At 44.9% G+C, this 25,171-nt stretch overlaps 1 protein-coding gene across 2 annotated transcripts in view; it reads right to left on the bottom strand.

The window, feature by feature from the left end:
* Window positions 1-25,171, bottom strand: part of LOC126469753 (sodium-coupled neutral amino acid transporter 9-like) — a 370,196-nt gene that overhangs the window by 141,301 nt on the left and 203,724 nt on the right. The window lies entirely within an intron of this gene.

Below are 25,171 nucleotides of genomic sequence, written 5' to 3'. Positions count from 1 at the left end.
GCTGTTTGCTGATGATGCTGTGGAGTACGGGAAGGTGTCGTCGTTGAGTGACTGTAGGAGGATACAAGATGACTTGGACAGGATTTGTGATTGGTGTAAAGAATGGCAGCTAACTCCAAATATAGATAAATGTAAATTAATGCAGATGAATAGGAAAAAGAATCCTGTAATGTTTGAATACTCCATTAGTAGTGTAGCGCTCGACACAGTCACGTCGATTAAATATTTGGACGTAACATTGCAGAGCGATATGAAGTGGGACAAGCATGAAATGACAGTTGTGGGGAAGGCGGATAGTCGTCTTCGGTTCATTGGTAGAATTTTGGGAAGAGGTGGTTCATCTGTAAAGGAGACCGCTTATAAAACACTAATATGACCTATTCTTGAGTACTGCTCGAGCGTTTGGAATCCCTATCAGGTCGGATTGAGGGAGGACATAGAAGCAATTCAGAGGCGCGCTGCTAGATTTGTTACTGGTAGGTTTGATCATCACGCGAGTGTTACGGAAATGCTTCAGGAACTCGGGTGGGAGTCTCTAGAGGAAAGGAGGCGTTCTTTTCGTGAATCGCTACTGAGGAAATTTAGAGATCCAGCATTTGAGGCTGACTGCAGTGCAATTTTATTGCCGCCAACTTACATTTCGCGGAAAGACCACGAAGATAAGAGAGATTAGGGCTCGTACAGGGGCATATAGGCAGTCATTTTTCCCTCGCTCTGTTTGGGAGTGGAACAGGGAGAGAAGATGCTAGTTGTGGTACGAGGTACCCTCCGCCACGCACCGTATGGTGGATTGCGGAGTATGTATGTAGATGTAGATATCACCACATGTACTGGACCATTTGTTCAGCCTGTGAGAAATCGACCATTGTCGAATGTCGAATAACATTCACTTTATATCAGGGACGTGCGAGAGCAATGCAGATGGAATCATTTGGCATTTGTTTCTATATAATGACAGAGGAGACCACGCGAAGGGGACTTTGCTATCAGTACATCAGCAGAACCGGCGCATCTCTTAGCCGCCTGAACGCGTTAATGAGATCCCATACAGATCGTGAAATTTAGCTTGCAACATTAAACTGAGGTTTCAATTGGTAATAGGTAACAGCAACATTTAGGTGTCAAGCGACAGCTATTAACGACTCGAACTCCAATAAACTCAGAACAATACGAAAGTGGCTATGTAATGGCATACATTGTATTCTCAGAAATGCTTTCTGTTCAGTGGGGAAACTGCGCGAATCAGTGAGGCGTGGAAATCGCTTTGCTTAGCTGTTAGATGATTATAGACTTTATTAAAATTCAGTAAACCAGTCTCGACTGCAACAGATCTTTATTTTGGTTGGCAGCCGGTTTCGATCTAAAATTTAGACGTTCTTCAGACCATAAGCACTGCAGCACAACATTAATACATGTTCAGAGGGATGTCTAGACGAAGAGATGGTTACATGGCTAGAAACGTCTACAATACAAGCTACATCAATAACAAAATGAGATGTTATACCCATGATCGCGGTTCGCGGACGTGGATGGAGCAAGATCCGCAAGGACGTCACCTGCTAAGTGAAGTTCCATTACTCAAGAATATATACTGTAAGCCCCGTCCATAGCATACGGCGTTGCGTCATTCACAATCAATCATGTACTCATTACGTGAGGTGTATTACATTAAATGTTATAGTTGAAATTTACAAGAAAAATACGTATAAAATACGTACAAAAATTATGTACATATAGTTCACAACAAATTCTATTATAATGTATTTAAAATAAGGAAAACCACAGCAAAAGGCTTGATTTGATCGGTTTTATACGTAGACTGCCCTCTATGGGCGTTTATGTGAACTCATTTACATTATTGTTGTTGTGGTCTTCAGTCCTGAGACTGGTTTGAAGCAGCTCTCCATGCTACCCTATCCTGTGCAAGTTTCTTCATTTCCCAGTACCTACTGCAACCTACATCCTTCTGAATCTGCTTAGTGTATTCATCTCTTGGTCTCCCTCTACGATTTTTACCCTCCACACCGCCCTCCAATGCTAAATTTGTGATCCCTTGATGCCTCAGAACATGTCCTACCAACCGGTCCCTTCTTCTCGTCAAGTTGTGCCACAAACTCCTCTTCTCCCCAATTCTATTCAATACCTCTTCATTAGTTATGTGATCTACCCATCTAATCTTCAGCATTCTTCTGTAGCACCACATTTCGAAAGCTTCTACTCTCTTCCTGTCCAAACTATTTATTGTCCATGTTTAACTTCCATACATGGCTACACTCCATACAAATACTTTCAGAAACGACTTCCTGACACTGAAATCTATACTCGATGTTAACAAATTTCTCTTCTTCAGAAACGCTTTCCTTGCCATTGACAGTCTACGTTTTATATCCTCTCTACTTCGACCATTATCAGTTATTTTGCTCCCCAAATAGCAAAACTCCTTTACTACTTTAAGTGTCTCATTTCCTAATCTAATTCCCTCAGCATCACCCGACTTAATTCGACCACATTCCATTATCCTCGTTTTGCTTTTGTTGATGTTCATCTTATATCCTCCTTTCAAGACACTGTCCATTCCGTTCAACTGCTCTTCCAAGTCCTTTGCTGTCTCTGACTAGACGTAGCAGAAATGGCTGTGTTGGTTACTATAGCAATAGCTTGCCGGTATCGATAGTGCTGCACCACGAATAAGTACAGGCATGAATTTGGGAAATTCTTGTTAACTTCGCACAGCTATGGCTGGAAGGCAGTAGTTAAGGGACCAATTGGCCCATCGGATGGTAGGCGCAGGCAGTGCTGATATTTTGCAAACGCGTCTGCGAGGCAGGTTTACAACATTGAGGGCACTATATGCAAATGTGAAGTAGTCAGGGCAACAAAGGACACCGACGTGCTGTGAAAAGCCCATACGTTGCAGTTACAATAGCGCCTAATGGGCTGTGTGTAGGGGCCGAAGCGGACTGAGGAAAGTTGACGTTGTAATTATCAAAGAGTACTCCACATTTCCCCTCCAGAGGAACTACGTCAGAGGCGTACAGAAAAGACGTATTGAAAGGGTACAGTACTGCCCGACATAGAAAAGATGTACAAAAACATACACTCCTGGAAATGGAAAAAAGAACACATTGACACCGGTGTGTCAGACCCACCATACTTGCTCCGGACACTGCGAGAGGGCTGCACAAGCAATGATCACACGCACGGCACAGCGGACACACCAGGAACCGCGGTGTTGGCCGTCGAATGGCGCTAGCTGCGCAGCATTTGTGCACCGCCGCCGTCAGTGTCAGCCAGTTTGCCGTGGCATACGGAGCTCCATCGCAGTCTTTAACACTGGTAGCATGCCGCGACAGCGTGGACGTGAACCGTATGTGCAGTTGACGGACTTTGAGCGAGGGCGTATAGTGGGCATGCGGGAGGCCGGGTGGACGTACCGCCGAATTGCTCAACACGTGGGGCGTGAGGTCTCCACAGTACATCGATGTTGTCGCCAGTGGTCGGCGGAAGGTGCACGTGCCCGTCGACCTGGGACCGGACCACAGCGACGCACGGATGCACCCCAAGACCGTAGGATCCTACGCAGTGCCGTAGGGTACCGCACCGCCACTTCCCAGCAAATTAGGGACACTGTTGCTCCTGGGGTATCGGCGAGGACCATTCGCAACCGTCTCCATGAAGCTGGGCTACGGTCCCGCACACCGTTAGGCCGTCTTCCGCTCACGCCCCAACATCGTGCAGCCCGCCTCCAGTGGTGTCGCGACAGGCGTGAATGGAGGGACGAATGGAGACGTGTCGTCTTCAGCGATGAGAGTCGCTTCTGCCTTGGTGCCAATGATGGTCGTATGCGTGTTTGGCGCCGTGCAGGTGAGTGCCACAATCAGGACTGCATACGACCGAGGCACACAGGGCCAACACCCGGCATCATGGTGTGGGGAGCGATCTCCTACACTGGCCGTACACCACTGGTGATCGTCGAGGGGACACTGAATAATGCACGGTACATCCAAACCGTCATCGAACCCATCGTTCTACCATTCCTAGACCGGCAAGGGAACTTGCTATTCCAACAGGACAAGGCACGTCCGCATGTATCCCGTGCCACCCAACGTGCTCTAGAAGGTGTAAGTCAACTACCCTGGCCAGCAAGATCTCCGGATCTGTCCCCCATTGAGCATGTTTGGGACTGGATGAAGCGTCGTCTCACGCGGTCTGCACGTCCAGCACGAACGCTGGTCCAACTGAGGCGCCAGGTGGAAATGGCATGGCAAGCCGTTCCACAGGACTACATCCAGCATCTCTACGATCGTCTCCATGGGAGAATAGCAGCCTGCATTGCTGCGAAAGGTGGATATACACTGTACTAGTGTCGACATTGTGCATGCTCTGTTGCCTGTGTCTATGTGCCTGTGGTTCTGTCAGTGTGATCATGTGATGTATCTGACCCCAGGAATGTGTCAATAAAGTTTCCCCTTCCTGGGACAATGAATTCACGGTGTTCTTATTTCAATTTCCAGGAGTGTACTTTGTTGTTCTCGTCAGAACAGAGTTTTTGTAGAATAACACCATTTTATTTAATACACCGAAGCCTAATACCAATGTAGGAAAGAATGGCAATTTGTATGTTTAATTATTCAGATGTGAACTTCCTTAAAATAGATCCCTGAATCCAGTTTGGAGCCGGCCGGGATGGCCGAGCGGTTCTACGAGTAGGCGCTACAGTCTGAAACCGCGAGACCGCTACGGTCGCAGGTTAGAATCCTGCCTCGGGCATGGATATGTGTGATGTCCTTAGGTTAGTTAGGTCTAAGTAGTTCTAAGTTCTAGGGGACTGATGACCTTAGAAGTTAAGTCCCATAGTGCTCAGAGCCAATCCAGTTTGATAATGTTTGTGAATTGAATGAATGGCTGGTCGTCTGCTGACCACAGATAGTGAAGGTAGATTATATAATCATCTTTGAGAAAGTTCTCTGGTCACCTTTGGCTGAACCAAAGAGAGGAAGTATACCAGAGCACCAGAGGGCCTGGAATGTGGCTGACCAATACCGTGGCATGGTCCTCCCCCACTTCTGCGGAAGCGCTGGATGACCAGATGAACGGCCATGTTTCAGCACTCTGTCGCTGGTTCCTGAGCTGTGAAAACGTGCTCTATGTGTGCTCCAGAAAAACAAAGTTAAATGGAAACGGTATGCATGTAGAATATTTAGGAGTAGATGACCTAATAATTTCTCTCTTCAGAAACTTTTGGTGGGAGGCAGATGTAAATTGTCCTGAAAAAGATAGGCAGGTAAAAATTCATGGGGAACATAAGATTCTTCGGAAGTGACAAAGAAACCACGTGTTGTAGTCATAAGACGAAATATTAGCGTATGGTAGTATTAAGATGAAATACTTGCGTGTGTAAATCTAAGATGAAAATAATTAAGATTTCCATGTGCAGAACTTGAATTAGAGGCAAGCACTTCTACGTGGTGGGTACAGTGTGAGTGTCAACCTGATTATGAGACAATAAAAAGAATTAGAAGTGCTTGTCCCAGCATTCAGTTGAGGATCCGTGTGTGAAATAAATAAGATACTAAAACTTCCATTATGAGATTCATTCGTGTGACGCCAGCTTGATATTCAGATACTCTGAGAGTGAATTAAGGTGAGTTTGCCATCTACCCGGCAACTCCATGAGGGTTGCATTGCACAGGGAGATGTGCATAAATCCTCCAGAGTTTGTGGTAGGAAAATTATTACGTGGGTCAGTGACGTGTGAATCTGGGATGACTACTGTTTGATGTTGGAAAGCAGAACGAGTAGAAAACTAAACATTTTGTTTTTAGAGATGTGTTTTATACTGTCAGAATGATTTATTATGTGTATGTAATCTGTGTGATTTGCATGAGACAGTAGCGAATTTAGTGGGTCAAGCATGATTTTTCCCAGTACAGCACGAAAGTCGGTAAAATCGTTATGTTGCTAATGAATGAGATTACGAGAATGTCGGAGAGAATGAAGTAGCAAAAGATTCCTTACCAATCCAGAAAGTGCACAGTAGCAATAGACAGAAACATTACGAGACCATAGAATAGTAAAATGCTTATGTTATACCATGACCATTGGGTGGAGAATCACTTGTTTTACTATTGTCTTTAAGTGTAATGCAAGAAATTTTGCAACATTAGCATGAAAGAATTTATTGTAATAAAAGAGGAGATATACGAGACAAGTAGTGGTGTTGATTATTGAGTTGTGGACATAACGTCCATTTTCTTGCTGGGTTGTCCAAGCTCTAGATAAAATATATACGACAGGAAGGAAATGTGGCCTTGCCAGGGTGGAGTGAGTCCATCAGAAATGTGCAATAGCTCTTAGTCAGATGCGTTATCCATTCCGTTGCATTAAAAAGTAAGGGCGAGAATAAATTATAGCTTAACTGAAAGGCACTAGGGCTCATATTTCACGCATAGTTGCAGTGGGTACGATAATCATGAAAATATTTCTCATGTACGAATAATAATCGCACTCGCTTGGCAAGCCACTCATATGGTAGGCCTGACTATTAGATGCCACAGAATGGGGTAGGAACCTCCCAGTACAAATAAGCGAGACCGCAGGCTCAAATGTGGAAAGTCGTGTCGCCATCCTGTCTGCGTATAGAATCGGAGAGAATAACGATTGTTTAAGTTTTAGGCCAACCACGACGACCTTCTGGTGATGGATATCGGCGGCCAACTGGCCCGCTAAAGCTACCTCCAACCTCCGCTGCACTGACGCGTCATTGATGTGGCGGGACGCGTTGCACGTTGGAGCTACACCGGCGCGAGAAACTAGAGGACTGCGGATTGCAAATTGCCGTCCACAGGGGCGCGAACTCGCGGCCTGCCGGGTGCAGAGCTGTCTGTGGGCACTGAATAAGCTGTTCTGGGCGGACGGCCAGAGCTGCTAAGGCTCAGTACAACGACGGCGGTCAGTTTCTTCCCTTCGGCGCTCTACATGGGGTCCACGAGTCGCGCTTGAGGGAGCAGTCAGCCGTGTTCTGGGCGCCACTTAGCCGTGGTGAGAGTAGGTTTACTGGGCAACCGAAGGCCAACGCAGCAGATTCCAGCGTTCGCATTGGCCTTGACCCACACACGCTGCGCGGCTCCATCGCCGAGTTTAGCGCGAGGCCGGCTGTGTACCTTCGATGTAACGAAGTCAATGACACATTTGCCTGTGTTTCTCTGCACGATTCGGCTTGAGTCATCCCTCCCTCCCAAACTATACCTCTCGGTCGTTCTGACGTATTACAACCCCTGATCTCAGAGGGTTGTAACAATTTGGTGTCAGAAAGTGATTCTTTCGATTTCCAGCACAATCTGTTGCGTCGGAAAACGTTCGTCCATGTCCACCACTATGTTTTGGTGAGAGAGTTGGTTCTGGCGACTGCTGAGTGAGGCAGTGGCACTTGACGTAGGTACCAGCTCAATACAATGTGGTGTGGTGAGTCTAAATTTTATTTATATTATTTTTTATGTCACAACGGAGGGGTATCTGTTGAGAGGCCAGACAAACGTGTGGTTCCTGAAGAGGGGCAGCAGCCTTTTCAATAGTTGCAGGGGCAACAGTCTGGATGATTGACTGATTTGGCCTTGCAACGCTAACCAAAACGGCCTTGCTGTGCTGGTACTGCGAACGGCTGAAAGCAAGGAGAAACTACAGCCGTAATTTTTCCCGAGGGCATGCAGCTTTACTGTGTGGATAAATGATGATGGCGTCCTCTTCGGTAAAATATTCCAGAGGTAAAATAGTCCCCGATTCGGATCTCCTGGAGGACGTCGTTATCAGGAGAAAGAAAACTGGCGTTCTACGGATCGGAGTGTGGAATGTCAGATCCCTTAATCGGGCAGGTAGGTTAGAAAATTTAAAAAGGGAAATCGATAGGTTGAAGTTAGATATAGTGGGAATTAGTGAAGTTCGGTGGCAGGAGGAACAAGACTTTTGGTCAGGTGAGTACAGGGTTATAAATACAAAATCAAATAGGGGTAATGCAGGAGTAGGTTTAATAATGAATAAAAAGATAGGAGTGCGGGTAAGCTACTACCAACAGCATAGTGAACGCATTATTGTGGCCAAGATAGACACGAAGCCCATGCCTACTACAGTAGTACAAGTTTATATGCCAACTATCTCTGCAGATGATGAAGACATTGATGAAATGTATGACGAGATAAAAGAAATTATTCAGGTAGTGAAGGGAGACGAAAATTTAGTAGTCATGGGTGACTGGAATTCGAGAGTAGGAAAAGGGAGAGATGGAAACATAGTGGGTGAATATGGATTGGGGGAGAGAAATGAAAGAGGAAGCCGTCTGGTAGAATTTTGCACAGAGCATAACTTAATCATAGCTAACACTTGGTTCAAGAATCATAAAAGAAGGTTGTATACATGGAAGAATCCTGGAGATACTAGAAGGTATCAGATAGATTATATAATGGTAAGGCAGAGATTTAGGAACCAAGTTTTAAATTGTAAGACATTTACAGGGGCAGATGTGGACTCTGACCACAATCTATTTGTTATGAACTGTAGATTAAAACTGAAGAAACTGCAAAAAGGTGGGAATTTAAGGAGATGGGACCTGGATAAACTGACTAAACCAGAGGTTGTACAGAGTTTCAGGGAGAGCATAAGGGAACAATTGACAGGAATGGGGGAAAGAAATACAGTAGAAGAAGAATGGGTAGCTCTGAGGGATGAAGTAGTGAAGGCAGCAGAGGATCAAGTAGGTAAAAAGACGAGGGCTAGTAGAAATCCTTGGGTAACAGAAGAAATATTGAATTTAATTGAGGAAAGGAGAAAATATAAAAACGCAATAAATGAAGCAGGCAAAAGGGAATACAAACGTCTCAAAAATGAGATCGACAGGAAGTGCAAAATGGCTAAGCAGGGATGGCTAGAGGACAAATGTAAGGATGTAGAGGCTTATCTCACTAGGGGTAAGATAGATACTGCCGACAGGAAAATTAAAGAGACCTTTGGAGAAAAGAGAGCCACTTGTATGAATATCAAGAGCTCAGATGGAAACCCAGCTCTAAGCAAAGAAGGGAAAGCAGAAAGGTGGAAGGAGTATATAGAGGGTCTATATAAGGGCGATGTACTTGAGGACAAAATGATGGAAATGGAAGAGGATGTAGATGAAGATGAAATGGGAGATACGATACTGCGTGAAGAGTTTGACAGAGCACTGAAAGACCTGAGTCGAAACAAGGCTCCGGGAGTAGACAACATTCCATTGGAACTACTGATGGCCTTGGGAGAGCCAGTCGTGACAAAACTCTACCATCTGGTGAGCAAGATGTATGAGACACGCGAAATACCCTCAGACTTCAAGATGAATATTATAATTCCAATCCCAAAGAAAGCAGGTGTTGACAGATGTGAAAATTACCAAATAATCAGTTTAATAAGTCACAGCTGCAAAATACTAACGCGAATTCTTTACAGAAGAATGGAAAAACTGGTAGAAGCCGACCTCGGGGAAGATCAGTTTGGATTCCTCAGAAATGTTGGAACACGTGAGGCAATACTGACCTTACGACTTATCTTAGAAGAAAGATTAAGGAAAGGCAAACCTACGTTTCTAGCATTTGTAGACTTAGAGAAAGCTTTTGACAATGTTGACTGGAATACTCTCTTTCAAATTCTAAAGGTGGCAGGGGTAAAATACAGGGAGCGAAAGGCTATTTACCATTTGTACAGAAACCAGATGGCAGTAATAAGAGTCATTGGACATGAAAGGGAAGCAGTGGTTTGGAAGGGAGTGAGACAGGGTGGTAGCCTCTCCCCGATGTTATTCAGTCTGTATATTGAACAAGCAGTAAAGTAAACAAAAGAAAAATTCGGAGTAGGTATTAAAATCCATGGAGAAGAAATAAAAACTAGGTTGCAGTAATTACTGGGAGATGAAGAAGCTTGCACAGGATAGAGTAGCATGGAGAGCTGCATCAAACCAGTCTCAGGACTGAAGACAACAACAACAACAACAACATTTTTTATGTTTGTTCTCGTTGTCAGCGTTAGTTGTGTTAGCTACGGTACAAGATGTTTAAAGTTAGTGTTGTGAAGCCACAGGAACCTGTGGACTTATCTTTGATTAGAATTAATGGTTTGCGTGATAATGTAGTGCTAGTGAGATGTCCATTTTGTAGTTTTTCTGTTCACAAGTTACTGTGTACCAGAGGTTTAGCAGCTGTTGGTACTGTATTTAGGTGTACTTGTCATCTGTCTGGTAGTTGTACTGAGTGTAGGTGGGCGATTGTTAGCCGGAGGAATTAATCTGTGTTTACATTTTTTGTGTAGAGTTGAACGGGAGTATGTGTTTTGCCACGTTTAAAAAAATCGGTAGCATTTAGGTGGAAGTAGAGTACGCAAAATGGTGTAAACCCGTGCTACTGCCGCAGATGCAGTTGCTGCTATAACTCGGCTAGTGCAAGCGAGAGTACGCGAAAGAACTTGCCCCCCCCCCCCCCCTTCTAACAGCCGTGTAACGCAGATCTCTAGAGGAACGGAATGTTCCAAATGATTGGAAATGAGCACAGGTAGTCCCAGTCTTCAAGAAGGGTCGTCGAGCAGAGGCGAAAAACTATAGACCTATATCTCTGACATCGATCTGTTGTTGAATTTTGGAACATGTTTTCTGCTCGCGTATCATGTCATTTCTGGAAACCCAGAATCTACTCTGTAGGAATCAACACGGATTCCGGAAACAGCGATCGTGTGAGACCCAACTCGCTTTATTTGTTCATGAGACCCAGAAAATGTTAGATACAGGCTCCCAGGTAGATGCCATTTTACTTGACTTGACTTTACCGGAAGGCGTTCGATACAGTTCCGCACTGTCGCCTGATAAACAAAGTAAGAGCCTACGGAATATCAGACCAGCTCTGTGGCTGGATTGAAGAGTTTTTAGCAAACAGAACACAGCATGTTGTCTCAAAGGAGAGACGTCTACAGACGTTAAAGTAACCTCTGGCGTGCCACAGGGGAGTGTTATGGGACCATTGCTTTTCACAATATCTATAAATGACCTAGTAGATAGTGTCGGAAGTTCCATGCGGCTTTTCGCGGATGATGCTGTAGTACACAGAGAAGTTACAGCATTAGAAAATTGCAGCGAAATGCAGGAAGATCAGCAGCGGATGGGCACTTGGTGCAGGGAGTGGCAACTAACCCTTAACATAGACAAATGTAATGTATTGCGAATACATAGAAAGAAGGATCCTTTATTGTATGATTATATGATAGAGGAACAAACACTGGTAGCAGTTACTTCTGTAAAATATCTGGGAGAATGCGTGCAGAACGATTTGAAGTGGAATGATCATATAAAATTAATTGTTGGTAAGGCGGGTGCCAGGTTGAGATTCATTGGGAGAGTCCTTAGAAAATGTAGTCCATCAACAAAGGAGGTGGCTTACAAAACACTCGTTCGACCTATACTTGAGTATTGCTCATCAGTGTGGGATCCGTACCAGGTCGGGTTGACAGAGGAGATAGAGAGGATTCAAAGAAGAGCAGCGCGTTTCGTCACAGGGTTATTTGGAAATCGTGGTAGAGTTACGGAGATGTTTAGCAAACTCAGGTGGCAGACTCTGCAAGAGAGGCGCTCTGCATGGCGGTGTAGCTTGCTGTCCAGGTTTCGAGAGGGTGCGTTTCTGGATGAGGTATCGAATATATTGCTTCCCCCTACTTATACCTCCCGAGGAGATCACGAATGTAAAATTAGAGAGATTAGAGCGCGCACGGAGGCTTTCTGGCAGTCGTTCTTCCCGCGAACCATACGCGACTGGAACAAGAAAGGGAGGTAATGACAGTGGCACGTAAAGTGCCCTCCGCCACACACCGTTGGGTGGCTTGCAGAGTATAAATGCAGATGTAGATGTAGAACAGAGCAGTTTGAGCGCATGAAGGAGAGAAATTTCGAACTTAATCGTCAGTTAGAGGCTTAAAGGAGAGTCATGATCAGTCGCTATCAGAGTCTCGGGAAAAGAAGTCTGGACTGAGAGTGCATTCTGTTCTGTATAACCCGGCAGTGGTCGCACTGAGTAATCTCTTCTCCGGCAAGGCAACGGAGGACGTGACAGTTTTCCTTAAGGATAAAAAAAATGTTCAAATGTGTGTGAAATCTTATGGGACTTAACTGCTAAGACCATCAGTCCCTAAGCTTACACACTACTTAACCTAAATTATCCTAAGGACAAACACACACACCCATTCCCGAGGGAGGACTCGAACCTCCGGCGGGACCAGCAGCACAGTCCATGACTGCAAAGCCTTAGATCGCTCGCGTTAAGGATATTAGGGACGCTGCGGAAGCACATAGGTGGTCAGATGAAGTAGGCTAACCTTGAATGTTGCTAATATGCGTCTGGCAGGCGACGCCAAAGCATATGTTGCCTACCACGAGATATTGAGTAAAGTACAAACATTCCAGGAGTGGCTCACGGAATTGTGCGAGTGATACCAAAAGCAGAACAGTGTGGGAGGAATTAAGTACATTGTCTATCAGCGCGGCGAGTCTGTGAAAGCGTTCTCGGATAGAATCCATAATCTAAACGGAAACAAATATGTACAGACCCAGAATACAGAAGCTAATAAGGTATTGTTACAGGAGGCACAAAATAGAGCGTTAGATGCTTTTTACGTGGTGTACCCACTGAAATGTTACGGAGGACACGGATGGAGAACCCAGAGGACTTGCAGTCAGCTCTTAGGATCGCAACACTTATAGAGGACGTGGATATGGCCAAAAAGAGGAGAGTGGACCATCGCGTGTTCCCTTCTGAAGTCAAGTGTTATAGAAGTAGTAGGGAGGACCATGTAAGGAAACAGTGTAAGAAGCCACAGTTCTTTATGTGTGGCATAGTGGGCCACCGGGCATTTGAGTGTAGCGGTAGGAAGGGTAGAAAGCACCGGCAAGGGAAGCAGCCGTTAAACGAAAATGGGATTGCTTCAGCCGTTGGAAGGCAGTCTTAGTAGACTGTAACACAGCACAAGTTACTGGACACACAGAATGTAGCTTGGTGGGCTAAGTGGTTGGCAGGAAACAGAGATTTTTGACGAACACAGGTGCGAATGTGTCAGCTATCAGTCTGGACCTCGTGGGAAAGAGGAGACTGGGGCACATTTGTGACATTTTGTTCTTTGTGTTTAATGAAAGTGTGAAAGCAGTGGAGGCAATTCGAAACACTTGTGCCGTGTGTAGAGTGAGAGCTGTCGAGAAAGTCAAGTTGTATCGTTTCAAATACGATCGTTTTGAGATAAATTAATCACCACATTCAGGATGGCAAACACGCGTCGATGAACGACTTTTCTGCGATTTACTACTATGGTTAATGACAGTGTATGCAATAATTGGCAACTGTGGCGACCAGTTAACCTTTGTGCAACACTTGCTTTCAGTGGTCATATTGATGTCAAAAGGAAGGAAGAAGGATTACGGTGCGAACCGTCGTCGAGAACGAGATTAGACGCGAAGCAGAATTTCGAACTGGGAAGGATGGGCAATCCCGGCATTTGCCGTAATACATTTAAGAAGGTCACCGTAAACCTAAATCAGTAGGATCTGATGGAAATTTGAAGTACCGTATGGTAACATCATAAGAAGAAAATAGTGGGTAAGTCATAACACATATTATCTCAAACGATCGTCTGCATACTCCACAAAATGTATTGTTATTGACATACGTCTGGTGCCACAAAGGAAGTGTTTTGTGCTACGAAATGCTTCACAGGGATGTGTCCATCGCAGTTGTTGCCAAGAAACGAGATGCCTTGCAGTCACAGAGTAACAAATGCTACCTTCCTTTTCTCTCTGCCCTAAGATAAAAACAACTGTGGCATACGTCTAAGTAAGGAATACTTTGCAAGCTTTTCGTTCTTTTAATTTACACTTCTGTACTCTTATCCATTCCCAGATCCCTCCCTCCTTCCTGCTACCCCTCCCTTGACATCTGCATCCACATCTACATGAATACTCTGCAATTCGCAATTAAGTTCTTGGCAGGGTGTTGCTTGAACCACCGTCACATTATTTCTCTACCGTTCTACTTTCAAAAAAGACTTGGAAATAATGAACAATTTCACCTTACCGTGCAAGCACTGATGCCTCTTATCATAATTCTCTTGTTTCCCATGTATGTCGGGGTAAACAAAATATCGTGACATTCAGCAGAGGAGGTTGGCTCAAATTGTTCAAATGGCTCTAAGCACTATGGGACATAACATCTGAGGTCATCAATCCCCTAGAACTTAGAACTACTTAAACCTAACTAACCTAAGGACATCACACACATCCATACCCGAGGCAGGATTCGAACCTGCGACCGTAGCGGTCGCGCGGTTCCAGACTGTAGCGCCTAGAACCGCTCGGCCACCCCGGCCGGCCATCATTTTGCAGTTCGCTTTGCTCTTCTAAAGAGTTTACTAGACGGCAGCATTACGCGTCACAAATCTATGAGAAATGTTCTGATTGTCTACTAAATAGTTTATACTCTACGTGATCAAAAGCATCCGGACACCTGGCTGAAAATGACTTACGAGTTCGTGGCGCCCTCCATCGGTAATGCTGGAGTTTAAAATGGTATTGGTCCACCCTTAGCCTTGGCGACAGCTTCCACTCTCGCAGGTATACGTACAATCAGGTGCTGGAAGGTTTCTTGGTGAATTGTAGCGCAGTCTTCACGGAGTGCTGCACTGAGTAGAGGTATCGATGTCGGTCGGTGAGGTTTTGCACGAAGTCGGCGTTCCAAAACATCCCAAAGGTGTCCTTTAGGATTCAGGTCAGGACTCTGTGCAGGCCAGTCCATTACAGGGATGTTATTGTTGTGTAACCACGCCGCCACAGGCCGTGCATTATGAACAGGTGCTCGATCTTGCTGAAAGATGCAATCGCTATCCCCGAATTGCTCTTCAACAGTGAGAAGGAAGAAGTGCTTAGAACATCAGTGTAGGCCTGTGTTGTTATAGTACCACGCAAAACAACAAGGGGTGCAAGGCCCTTCCATGAAAAACACGACCATACTATAAGAGCACCACCTCTGAATTTTACTGTCGGCACTACACACCCTGGCAGATGACGTTCACCAGGCATTCGCCATACCCACACCATGCCATCGGATCGCCACGTTGTGTATCGTGATTCGTCACTCCACACAACGTTTTTCCACTGTTCAATCGTCCAATGTTTACGCTCCTTACACCAAGCGAGGTGTCGTTTGGCATTTACCGGCGTGATGTGTGGCTTATGAGCAGCCACTCGACCATGAAATCCAAGTTTTCTCACCTCCCGCCTAACTGTCATAGTACATGCAGCATAGTACTTTGGAAGCATTGAGCATAAAACATAGTGGGATTAGTGCAAAATCTTCGGTGCAAATAGACAAAGAGAGATTCAGCAAATCAGAAATTGCTAATTTAAATGCACTGAAGAAGCAAGACAGAAAAGATGAGAGAAGAAGAGAAGATCAGTATGACTCAGATGATGCTCAGTATGGTGCAGGGTAGCCTGCCCGGCTAGCCGCGCGGTCTAATCCGCTGACCGAGCGAGGTGGGGCAATGGCTAGCGCACTGAACTCGTATTCGGGAGGACGACGGTTCAATCCCGCGTCCGGTCATCCTGATTTAGGTTTTCCGTGATTTCCCTAAATCGCTCCAGGCAAATGCCGGGATGGTTCCTCTGAAGGGCACGGCCGACTTCCTTCCCCGTCCTTCCCTAATCCGATGAGACCGATGACCTCGCTGTCTGGCCTCCTCCCCCAAAAAAACCAAACCCAACCCTCTAATGCGCTGCTTCCCGAGAGGGAAGGCGTGCCGATGTCCGGTGCGCCGCCCAGCCTTTGGATGGTTTTTAAGTCGGTTTTCCATCTGCCTCGGCGAATGCGGGCTGCTTCCCCTTATTCCGTCTCAGTTACACTACGTCGGCGATTGCTGCACAAACACTGTCTCCACATACAAGTACACCATCATTACTCTACCATGCAAACATTTGGTGTTACACACGTCTGGTACGAGACGTTCCTGGTGGTTCGGGGGAAGGGGGCAGGGGGCAGGGGGGGTCCACTGGTGATCGAACCGCACAATAACCCTGGGTTCGGTGTGGGGCGGAGGTGGGGTGGGTGGACTGCTGTGGCCTGTTGTGGGGTTGTCAACCACTGAGGGCTACGGAGGGACGAAGCCACTCCGTCGTTTCTAGGTTCCCAGTTTAATACACAATAATAAACACAACGGTGCTGGATAATACTAATTATAAGTTCAAAAAATGTTCAAATGTGTGTGAAATCTTATGGGACTTAACTGCTAAGCCATCAGTCCCTAAGCTTACTCACTACTTAACCTAAATTACCCTAAGGACAAACACACACACCCATGCCCGAGGGAGGACTCGAACCTCCGCCGGGACCAGCCACACAGTCCATGACTGCAGCGCCTGAGACCGCTCGGCTAATCCCGGCTCGGCTAATCCCGGCTCGGCTAATTCCGCGCGGCACTAATTGTAAGTAATTCTCATAATTAACTGTATTAAAATTGGAATATTAAACTTTATACCGATTTTTCTCAAAACTACATTTTATGATTTTCAGGAATCATTATTTTCTGAACTAAAAGGCTTAAAAATATAAACTTGGTAAATTTGTACTTAGCCGGCCGAAGTGGCCGAGCGGTTCTAGGCGCTACAGTCTGCAACCGCGCGACCACTACGATCGCAGGTTCGAATCCTGCCTCGGGCATGGATGTGTGTGATGTCCTTAGGTTAGTTAGGTTTAAGTAGTTCTAAGTTCTAGGGGACTGATGACCTCAGAAGTTAAGTCCCATAGTGCTCAGAGCCATTTGAACCATTTGTACTTAGGATGGTAATAAGTTGTTACATGTAAATTGATAACCACCAGCCCGACAGAAACTGTTTTTTGATCACTAATGTATAAAAACAGGGAAATTTTATTATGAAAGATTAATAAATGTTCCTTGAAATACATCAGAGATGGGTTGTTCACTTTAATTGTAAATGCAGGAATGGTTGTTACATACATTCAGTAAAAATTTCACTGTTCTAACACTTTCTTTTGAAAAGTGTACCTGTTCAAAGGGTAAAAGAGCATTGGCAGAATAGGGATAAAAATTGCGTTCCGTCTCCCCTTAAGATTCTTATTTTATTTTTAATTTAATGAACTGCTGCGCATGTTAAAACATTAATCGTCGCTATGGAAACATTTAAACTACTTACTACACGTGAAATTGGTTTGTCAAAACCGTGAATTTGCGAAAGTGAATCGCATACTAAAACGGACGAAGCCACATCGTGAACAGTAAGTCAAAGTGAATTTTACACTGTTAAAAAATGGTATGGGCCGTTAGTAGTCGCGACCGCTATGGTCGCAGGTTCGAATGCTGCCTCGGGCATGGATGTGTGTGATGTCCTTAGGTTAGTTAGGTTTAAATAGTTCCAAGTTCTAGCGGACTGATGACCTCAGAATTTATGTCCCATAGTTCTCAGAGCCATTTGAACCGTTAGTAGTAACAGAATTGTCTGCGTAAGGAACGATATAATCATACACCTACGATCTAGGAACTATGCAGCAACATTTACTTCCGACCAGTCTGTGACTGAAGGGAATATAAAGAACACATTAAGCAAGAGGACGTAACCATCGCAATGCACAACTGGTAGAGCTGCTTTAATTAGCCGCCAGACCCGACAACCCACCGTCGACGCCACAACTCACTGACCCGAGACCCGTGGTCTTTCTCGGGTGTCTCGGCACTGACCCTGAAAGTAGTTCGTTTCCATTCTAATATTCGTTTGTTTCCAATGAACTTCCATAAATAAATGTAGTTTCAGGGAAGAGTGTTTGAAATCAATGTTGGCATTGTTGAGACCACCATTAACAATAGTCATTGCTATTCACCTCCGTCATTCGTTTTTTATTTTATTGTAGTTGTTATTGCATGTGGTTTATGTATCTTTTGGGTGAGTGTCTTCTTACCAATGTGTGCAACGTTTTGCTGTCGTATGCGGCAGGTTGCGTGATCCGTGGCGTTCGCTATTACTTTCCGTAGCTACAAATGGTTCAAATGGCTCTAAGCACTATGGGACTTAACTTCTGAGGTCATCAGTCCCCTAGAACTTAGAACTACTTAAACCTAACTAACCTAAGGACATCACACACATCCATGCCCGAGGCAGGATTCGAACCTGCGATCGTAGTGGTCGCGCGGTTGCAGACTGTAGCGCCTAGAACCGCTCGGCCACACCGACCGGCTCCGAAGCTACAATTGAGCAATATTACAATCAGCTCTGCTATTGTCTACAAGGTACTACATATACTCTGAGTTTGCTAACCAAGTTCTGATACACTTCATTTCAATAACACTGGTAGTGAAACGGGTTCTTTTGAGTTTAAAAAAAATTATCAAATATATTTCATTACGTTTTCAAGTTAAATGTTCAAGTAAATAGAACAAATTTCTTTATTTCCGTCTGTGATCACAAACTTGTTAGGTCCTCAAACTACCAGTTTTGGTCGATAATGACCGCTACAGATTTGCAACAAAACGTGCGAAAAATACAAATACTACTAGTGGATTGTCTACAGCTTAAAACAACAAAACAGACCACAATGAAAAGTGTTACTGACATACATGTGAAAATCGTGCGCTTTAAATATGACGAGGCATACCCGTTTTAAAAACATGTCCTAATGTAATGGAGCCATCGTGACGTCGTCAAAACATAATCACAAAATCAGCTCAGCACTGTCGCGCATAAATAAAATATTGCATATACTAGAGTCATCTTGTTAACAGTGTTACTGTTCAAAACAAACTGCCGTACAGTAGCCACAAAAGTTAGTGTCGCAAGCTCGCCAGATGTCGCTACTGTTGGCATACCCATATTCTTCAATCATCTAATTGTGCGATACGGAATATAGTAAGACTTGTTCTTAATGCAGGTATGCCTCGGCATATTTAAAGCGCACAAGTTTCACGTGTATGTTATTAATACTTTTCGTTATGGCCTGTTTTATTGTTTTAAGCTGTAGACAAGCCACCAGAAGTTCAAATGGCTCTGAGCACTATGGGACTTGACATCTGCGGCCATCAGTCCCTTAGAACTTAGAACTACTTAAACCTAACTAACCTAAGGACATCACACACATCCACGCCCAAGGCACGATTCGAACCTGCGACCGTAGCAGTCGCGCGGTTCCGGACTGAGCGCCTAGAACCGCGAGACCACCGTGGCCGGCCCACCAGAAGTATTTGTCTTTTTCCCATGTTTGTTTGCAGATCTAAAGATGGTCACTGCAGACCGGAAACGGTAGTCTGAGGACCTAACAAGTTTGTGATCATATATAGAAATAAAGAAATTCATACTACGCTTCCTGGATCACTGTTCTATTCGCGATCATGTCGCAGCTTGCTCAGATAAATTCCGGTCAAAACTGCGCATAGTAAGTCTCTTAGAACCGTTTTCTTCATAAGTAGAAAAAAATAACTGAAAAATTATTTCAAGCAGGATTATGAGACAGTTTACATGTGAGGAACAAGTGTAGAACATCAACATATGACAATTGTTTATAATAAATGAAAAGCACCAGTTTGCTTTTGTTCTACAATATTGTAGAACAAAAGCAAACTGGTGCTTTTCATTTATTATAATGTTGTTCTACCAAGAACCGACGAAATATTCTGTTAAAATTGTTTATATTAGGTGAAGTGACGGGTCTGACGTCACTGTTATCTAAAGTGTGGGTCGCAGCGCCTTGTTCTAAGGAGCGTTGATTGAGGACGAACCTGTAGCTGCTGGCAGCTCAAAATCAGTGACACAACAAGCTTTTTGGTACTTGCAGGGTGCAAATATAAACAGTGGACTAGGAAATGGCTTTATTTAGTGTTTATAGGTTTACTTTTGACTGTGACAGTAATTACAGATTTAGACGTGGTTGGCTCAGATAAACAAGGCTTATGTCGTACTTCACGTCATCCTCTCACAATGAAGCTGATAAGCAAGACAGTTCTTCTTATCTGACGGTGAACATTCTCAGTGTTGTGTTAGACAATCGCAGATGGCCTTCTGGTCGCGATTGTGGGTGTAATTTTATCGTATTGGAGAATATTGTGTGTTTCGGTGCCCAGCAGTTTCAGAACTATCCTGGCGTTCCGTTTATTACATTCCGTGTGGCAGCCATCTAGTTGTTCGACAGTGGACTGGGGTCGCTTGACAGTCAAATTTACGTGAGTCTGCTTGGAATTAGCGGCTGCAGTGCAGGTTCGGTGGATTCTGGTGCATGGGACACTTGCTTATCCTTGTGTTTATATTGTTGCTCATGTACACCAACTTAAATGGAGGATACAAGGCTTCGACAGTATAATATCTTTTTACGAGACGCATGTTTTATTGATTTTCTGGCAGACCAACATCTCCCTGGGTTGTTTTTGTAATGCAAAGATTAGGTATGTTACCCCAGTTGGAGCGCAGCGTCAGAACGAATGATGACCGGGCAAGGACAGATAATTTTTAACAGGTGGAAACAGTGCAGGAAGGTGCACCCGTGGTCATTAGTAATCCAAACGTCCTTGGTCCCGGGTTCGAAAACCGCCACCACTTACAAAGTGAATAACAGTCATCAGAAATGGCGGCCGAAGACTTCCGGTATAAGAAGTCATCCTCATTCAGCCAACGGCCTTTTCAAAGAAGGCGGAGGAACGGATAGAGTTTCAGGGCACTTTCTTGCCCTTGGGGTGGGAAACTGGTCCTGAAGGCGGAAGAATCAGCGATGATCAACGGCATGAGAGTGCAGAAGGCAATGGAAACCACTGCATTAAAGACACGTAATGTGTATCCACAGGATATGTGGCCTGTAATTCGAAAGGGTCACGATGTTCTCTCCACTGGCAAAAGATTTCGGAATAGTCCATTCGGATCTCCGGGAGGGAACTGCCAAGGATGTGGGAAGAATGAGAAAAAGATCGAATAATCAACGCAAAGGTAACGTTCTACGAACCGGTGTACGGAATGTCAGAAGTTTGAACGTGGTACGGGAACTAGAAAATCTGAAAATGGAAATGCTAAGGCTCAATCTAAATATAGTGATGGTCATTGCAGTGAAATCGAAAAAAGACAAAGATTTCTTGTCTGATGAGTGTAGGTTAATATCAACAGTAGCAGAAAATGGTATAACGGTAGTACGATTCCTTATGGGTAGGGAGGTAGGGCAGCGAGTAAGTTACTGTGAACAGTTCAGTGATAGGGTTGTTTTCATCAGAATCGACAGCAAATCAATACCGACAATAGTAGTTCAGAAGAACATGCCGACGTCGCAAGCCGAAGAGGAAGAGATAGAGAAAGTATGTGAGGATACTGAATGGGTAATTCAGTACGTAAAGGAAGATAAAAATCTAATAGTCATGGGAGATTTGAATGCGATTTTAGGGGAAGGAGTAGAAGAAGGGGTTACGGGAGAATATCGGCTTGGTAGTAGGCACGAGAGGAGAAAGACTAATTGTGTTCTGCAACAGGCTGCAGCTAGTATAGCGAATACTCTGTTCAAGAATCACAAGAGGAGGAGGTATACTTGAAAAAGGTCGAGAGATACGGGAAGATTCCAGTTACATTACATCATAGTCAGACAGAAATTCCGAAGGCAGATACTGGATTGTAAGGCGTACCCATGAGCAGATACAGACTCAGATCACAATTTAGTAGTAATAGTGATGATGAGTAGGCTGAAGTTTAAGAGACTAGTCAGGAAGAATCAGTATGCAAAGAAGTGGAATACGGAAGTGTTAATGAATGAAAAGATTCGCTTGAAGTTTTCTAAGGCTATAAGATACTGCGATAAGGAGTACTTCAGTAGCCAGTTCAGTCGAAGAGGAATGGATATTTCTAAAAAGGGCAATCCCGTAAGTTGGAAAGCAGGTACAAAGAAGGTAACTGAGAGGAGACCATGGGTAACGGGGTTGATCGATGAAAGAATGAAGTACAAAAACGTTTAGCGAAATTCAGCAATACAGAAATACAAGTCGCTTAGGAATGAAATAAATAAGGAAGTGCAGGGAAGCTAAGGCGAAATGGTTGCATGAAAAATGAGAAGAAATCGAAAAAGAAATGATTGTCAGAAAGACTGACTCAGCATACAGAAAAGACAAAATAAACTTCTGTGAAATTAAAAGCAAAGATGGCAACATTAAGAGTGCAACGGGAATTACACTTAAATCTAGAGGAGAGAGCGGATAGGTAGAAAGAGTATACTGAAGACCTCTGTGAGAGGGAACTTGTCTGATGTGACAGAAGAAGAAGAAGCAGGGGTCGATACAGAAGAGATAGGGGATCCAGTATTACAATTTAAGAGAGCTTTGGAGGACTTGAGATCAGATAAGGTAGAAGGGATAGATACCATCAAAATTTCTAGAATCATTAGGGGAAGTGGCAACAAAACGACTATTCACGTCACTGTGTGGTATGTACAAGTCTGGCGATATACAATTTGGCTTTCGGGAAAATATCATCCACAGAATTCCGAAGACTTCAAGGGCAGACAAGTGCGAGAATTATCGCACAATCAGCTTAACAGCTCATGCATCCAAGCTGATGACAAGAATAATATACAGAAGAATGGAAAAGAAGGTTGAAGATGTGTCAGATGACGATCAGTTTGGCTGTAGGAAAGGCAAAGGCGCCAGAAAGGGAGTTCGGACGTAGTGGCTGATAATGCAAGCAAAACAAAAGAAAAACCAAGAGGAAAAAGCGTTCGTCAATGTCAAATGGTGCACGATGTTGGAAATTCTGAGGAAAATAGGGGTAAGCTATAAGGAGAGACAGGTTATGGAAGACCAAGAACGAAATGCTAGGATTAGGTTCAAATGGCTCTAAGCACTACGGGACTTAACATCTGAGGTCATCAGTTTCCTAGAATTAGAACTACTTAAACCTAACTAACCTAAGGACATCACACACGTCCATGCCCGAGGCAGAATTCGAGCCTGCGACCGTAGCAGCAGCGCGGTTCCGGACTGAAGCGCCTAGAACCGCTCGGCCACCGTGGCCGGCCTAGGATTAGGAAAAGACAGGAATGTAGTCTTTCACTCCTATTGTTTAAACGATACATCGAAGAAGCAATGATGAAAATAAAAGAAAGGTTCACGAGTGGAATTAAAATTCAAGGTGAAAGAATGTCAATGATAAGATTCGCCTATGACATCGCTTCTCAGTGAAAGTGAAGAATTACAGAATCTACTGAACGGAATGAACGGTCTAATGAATGCAGAATATGGACTGAGAGTAAATCGAAGAACGAAGAAAATAATGAGAAGTAGCAGAAATGAGAACAGCGAGAAACTGAACAAAAGGATTGATGGTCACGAAGTGGATGAAGTTAAGGAATTCTACTGCCTAGACAGCAAAATAACTTATGACAGACGGAGCAAGGATGGCATCAAAAGCAGACTAGCATTGGCAAAAAGGACATTCCTGAGAAAAACGATATCAAAGTGTGTAAAACAATTCAAAAGATGCTTAAGGGTCAAGCTGTAGCTTGAAATGGAAATGAGCATTTGGCGTCATTGGCTGGGAGGCCAGTTACAGGGCAGGTCCGGCCGTCTTGGTGCAAGTCTTATTACATTCGACGCCACATTGGGCGACTTGCGCGCCGTATGGGGATGAAATGATGATGATGACAACACAACACCCAGTCCCTGAGAGGAGAAAACCCTCACCCCAACCGGGAATCGAACCCGGGCCAGTAGGACGGCAATCCGTCATGCTGACCACTCAGCTATCAGGGCGTACAGCTGTACCTTCGTACGAAGTTGCATAAGCTTGGGCTTATTTTGTAACACCATGCAGGAGGTTTTCGTGTCAGCTATGACGATACGAAAATAAGGACAACGCAGTATCTATTTCACAAGCAGAGAAAATCTCTCAGCCAGCAGGGACTCGAACACAGGCCCTTGCAATTAGCCATCTGCCACGCTGACTCCACAGCTACCGAGGCTGACGACCTATGGACCTATACTGCTCACGTAGACGTAATACGGAGGGCGAAGTCGACGTGTTTTAAGCAAGTGAGCAAACTTAGAATGGTTAACACTGATGATTCAAATGGCTCTGAGCACTATGGGACTTAACATCTAAGGTCATCAGTCCCCTAGAACTTAGAACTACTTAAGCCTAACTAACCTAAGGACATCACACACATCCATGCCCGAGGCAGGATTCGAACCTGCGACCGTAGTGGTCGCGCGGTTCCAGACTGAAGCGCCTAGAATCGCTCGGCCACACTGGCCGGCGGTTAACACTGATTCTATGGTCGTTTGTTATGAGAAAGAAGCAATGACAGCCACTTCCGCCACACTGTTATAAGTACTAGAGTTTTTGGCTTTTGTTCCCTTTTTTCATCCATTCAATGTATTCTGTAGATCACGTCATGGGGAAGAACCTTCCGATATACGGAATGAGTCGAGGTATTTAGTGACAATGAGGAATGGCTCTCAGAAACAAATCTCTTACGCTGTATTAGCAATTAAGTACAATGAAAGTGATCCACATTTGCTTTATACAGTCTACAAATGAAGTAAATACACTCCTGGAAATGGAAAAAAGAACACATTGACACCGGTGTGTCAGACCCACCATACTTGCTCCGGACACTGCGAGAGGGCTGTACAAGCAATGATCACACGCACGGCACAGCGGACACACCAGGAACCGCGGTGTTGGCCGTCGAATGGCGCTAGCTGCGCAGCATTTGTGCACCGCCGCCGTCAGTGTCAGCCAGTTTGCCGTGGCATACGGAGCTCCATCGCAGTCTTTAACACTGGTAGCATGCCGCGACAGCGTGGACGTGAACCGTATGTGCAGTTGACGGACTTTGAGCGAGGGCGTATAGTGGGCATGCGGGAGGCCGGGTGGACGTACCGCCGAATTGCTCAACGCGTGGGGCGTGAGGTCTCCACAGTACATCGATGTTGTCGCCAGTGGTCGGCGGAAGGTGCACGTGCCCGTCGACCTGGGACCGGACCGCAGCGACGCACGGATGCACGCCAAGACCGTAGGATCCTACGCAGTGCCGTAGGGGACCGCACCGCCACTTCCCAGCAAATTAGGGACACTGTTGCTCCTGGGGTATCGGCGAGGACCATTCGCAACCGT

This window comes from Schistocerca serialis, chromosome 3 (genome assembly GCF_023864345.2).
Source record: "Schistocerca serialis cubense isolate TAMUIC-IGC-003099 chromosome 3, iqSchSeri2.2, whole genome shotgun sequence".
In the NCBI taxonomy this organism is placed as follows: domain Eukaryota; kingdom Metazoa; phylum Arthropoda; class Insecta; order Orthoptera; family Acrididae; genus Schistocerca; species Schistocerca serialis.
This window is presented reverse-complemented; position numbering and strand designations above follow the sequence as displayed.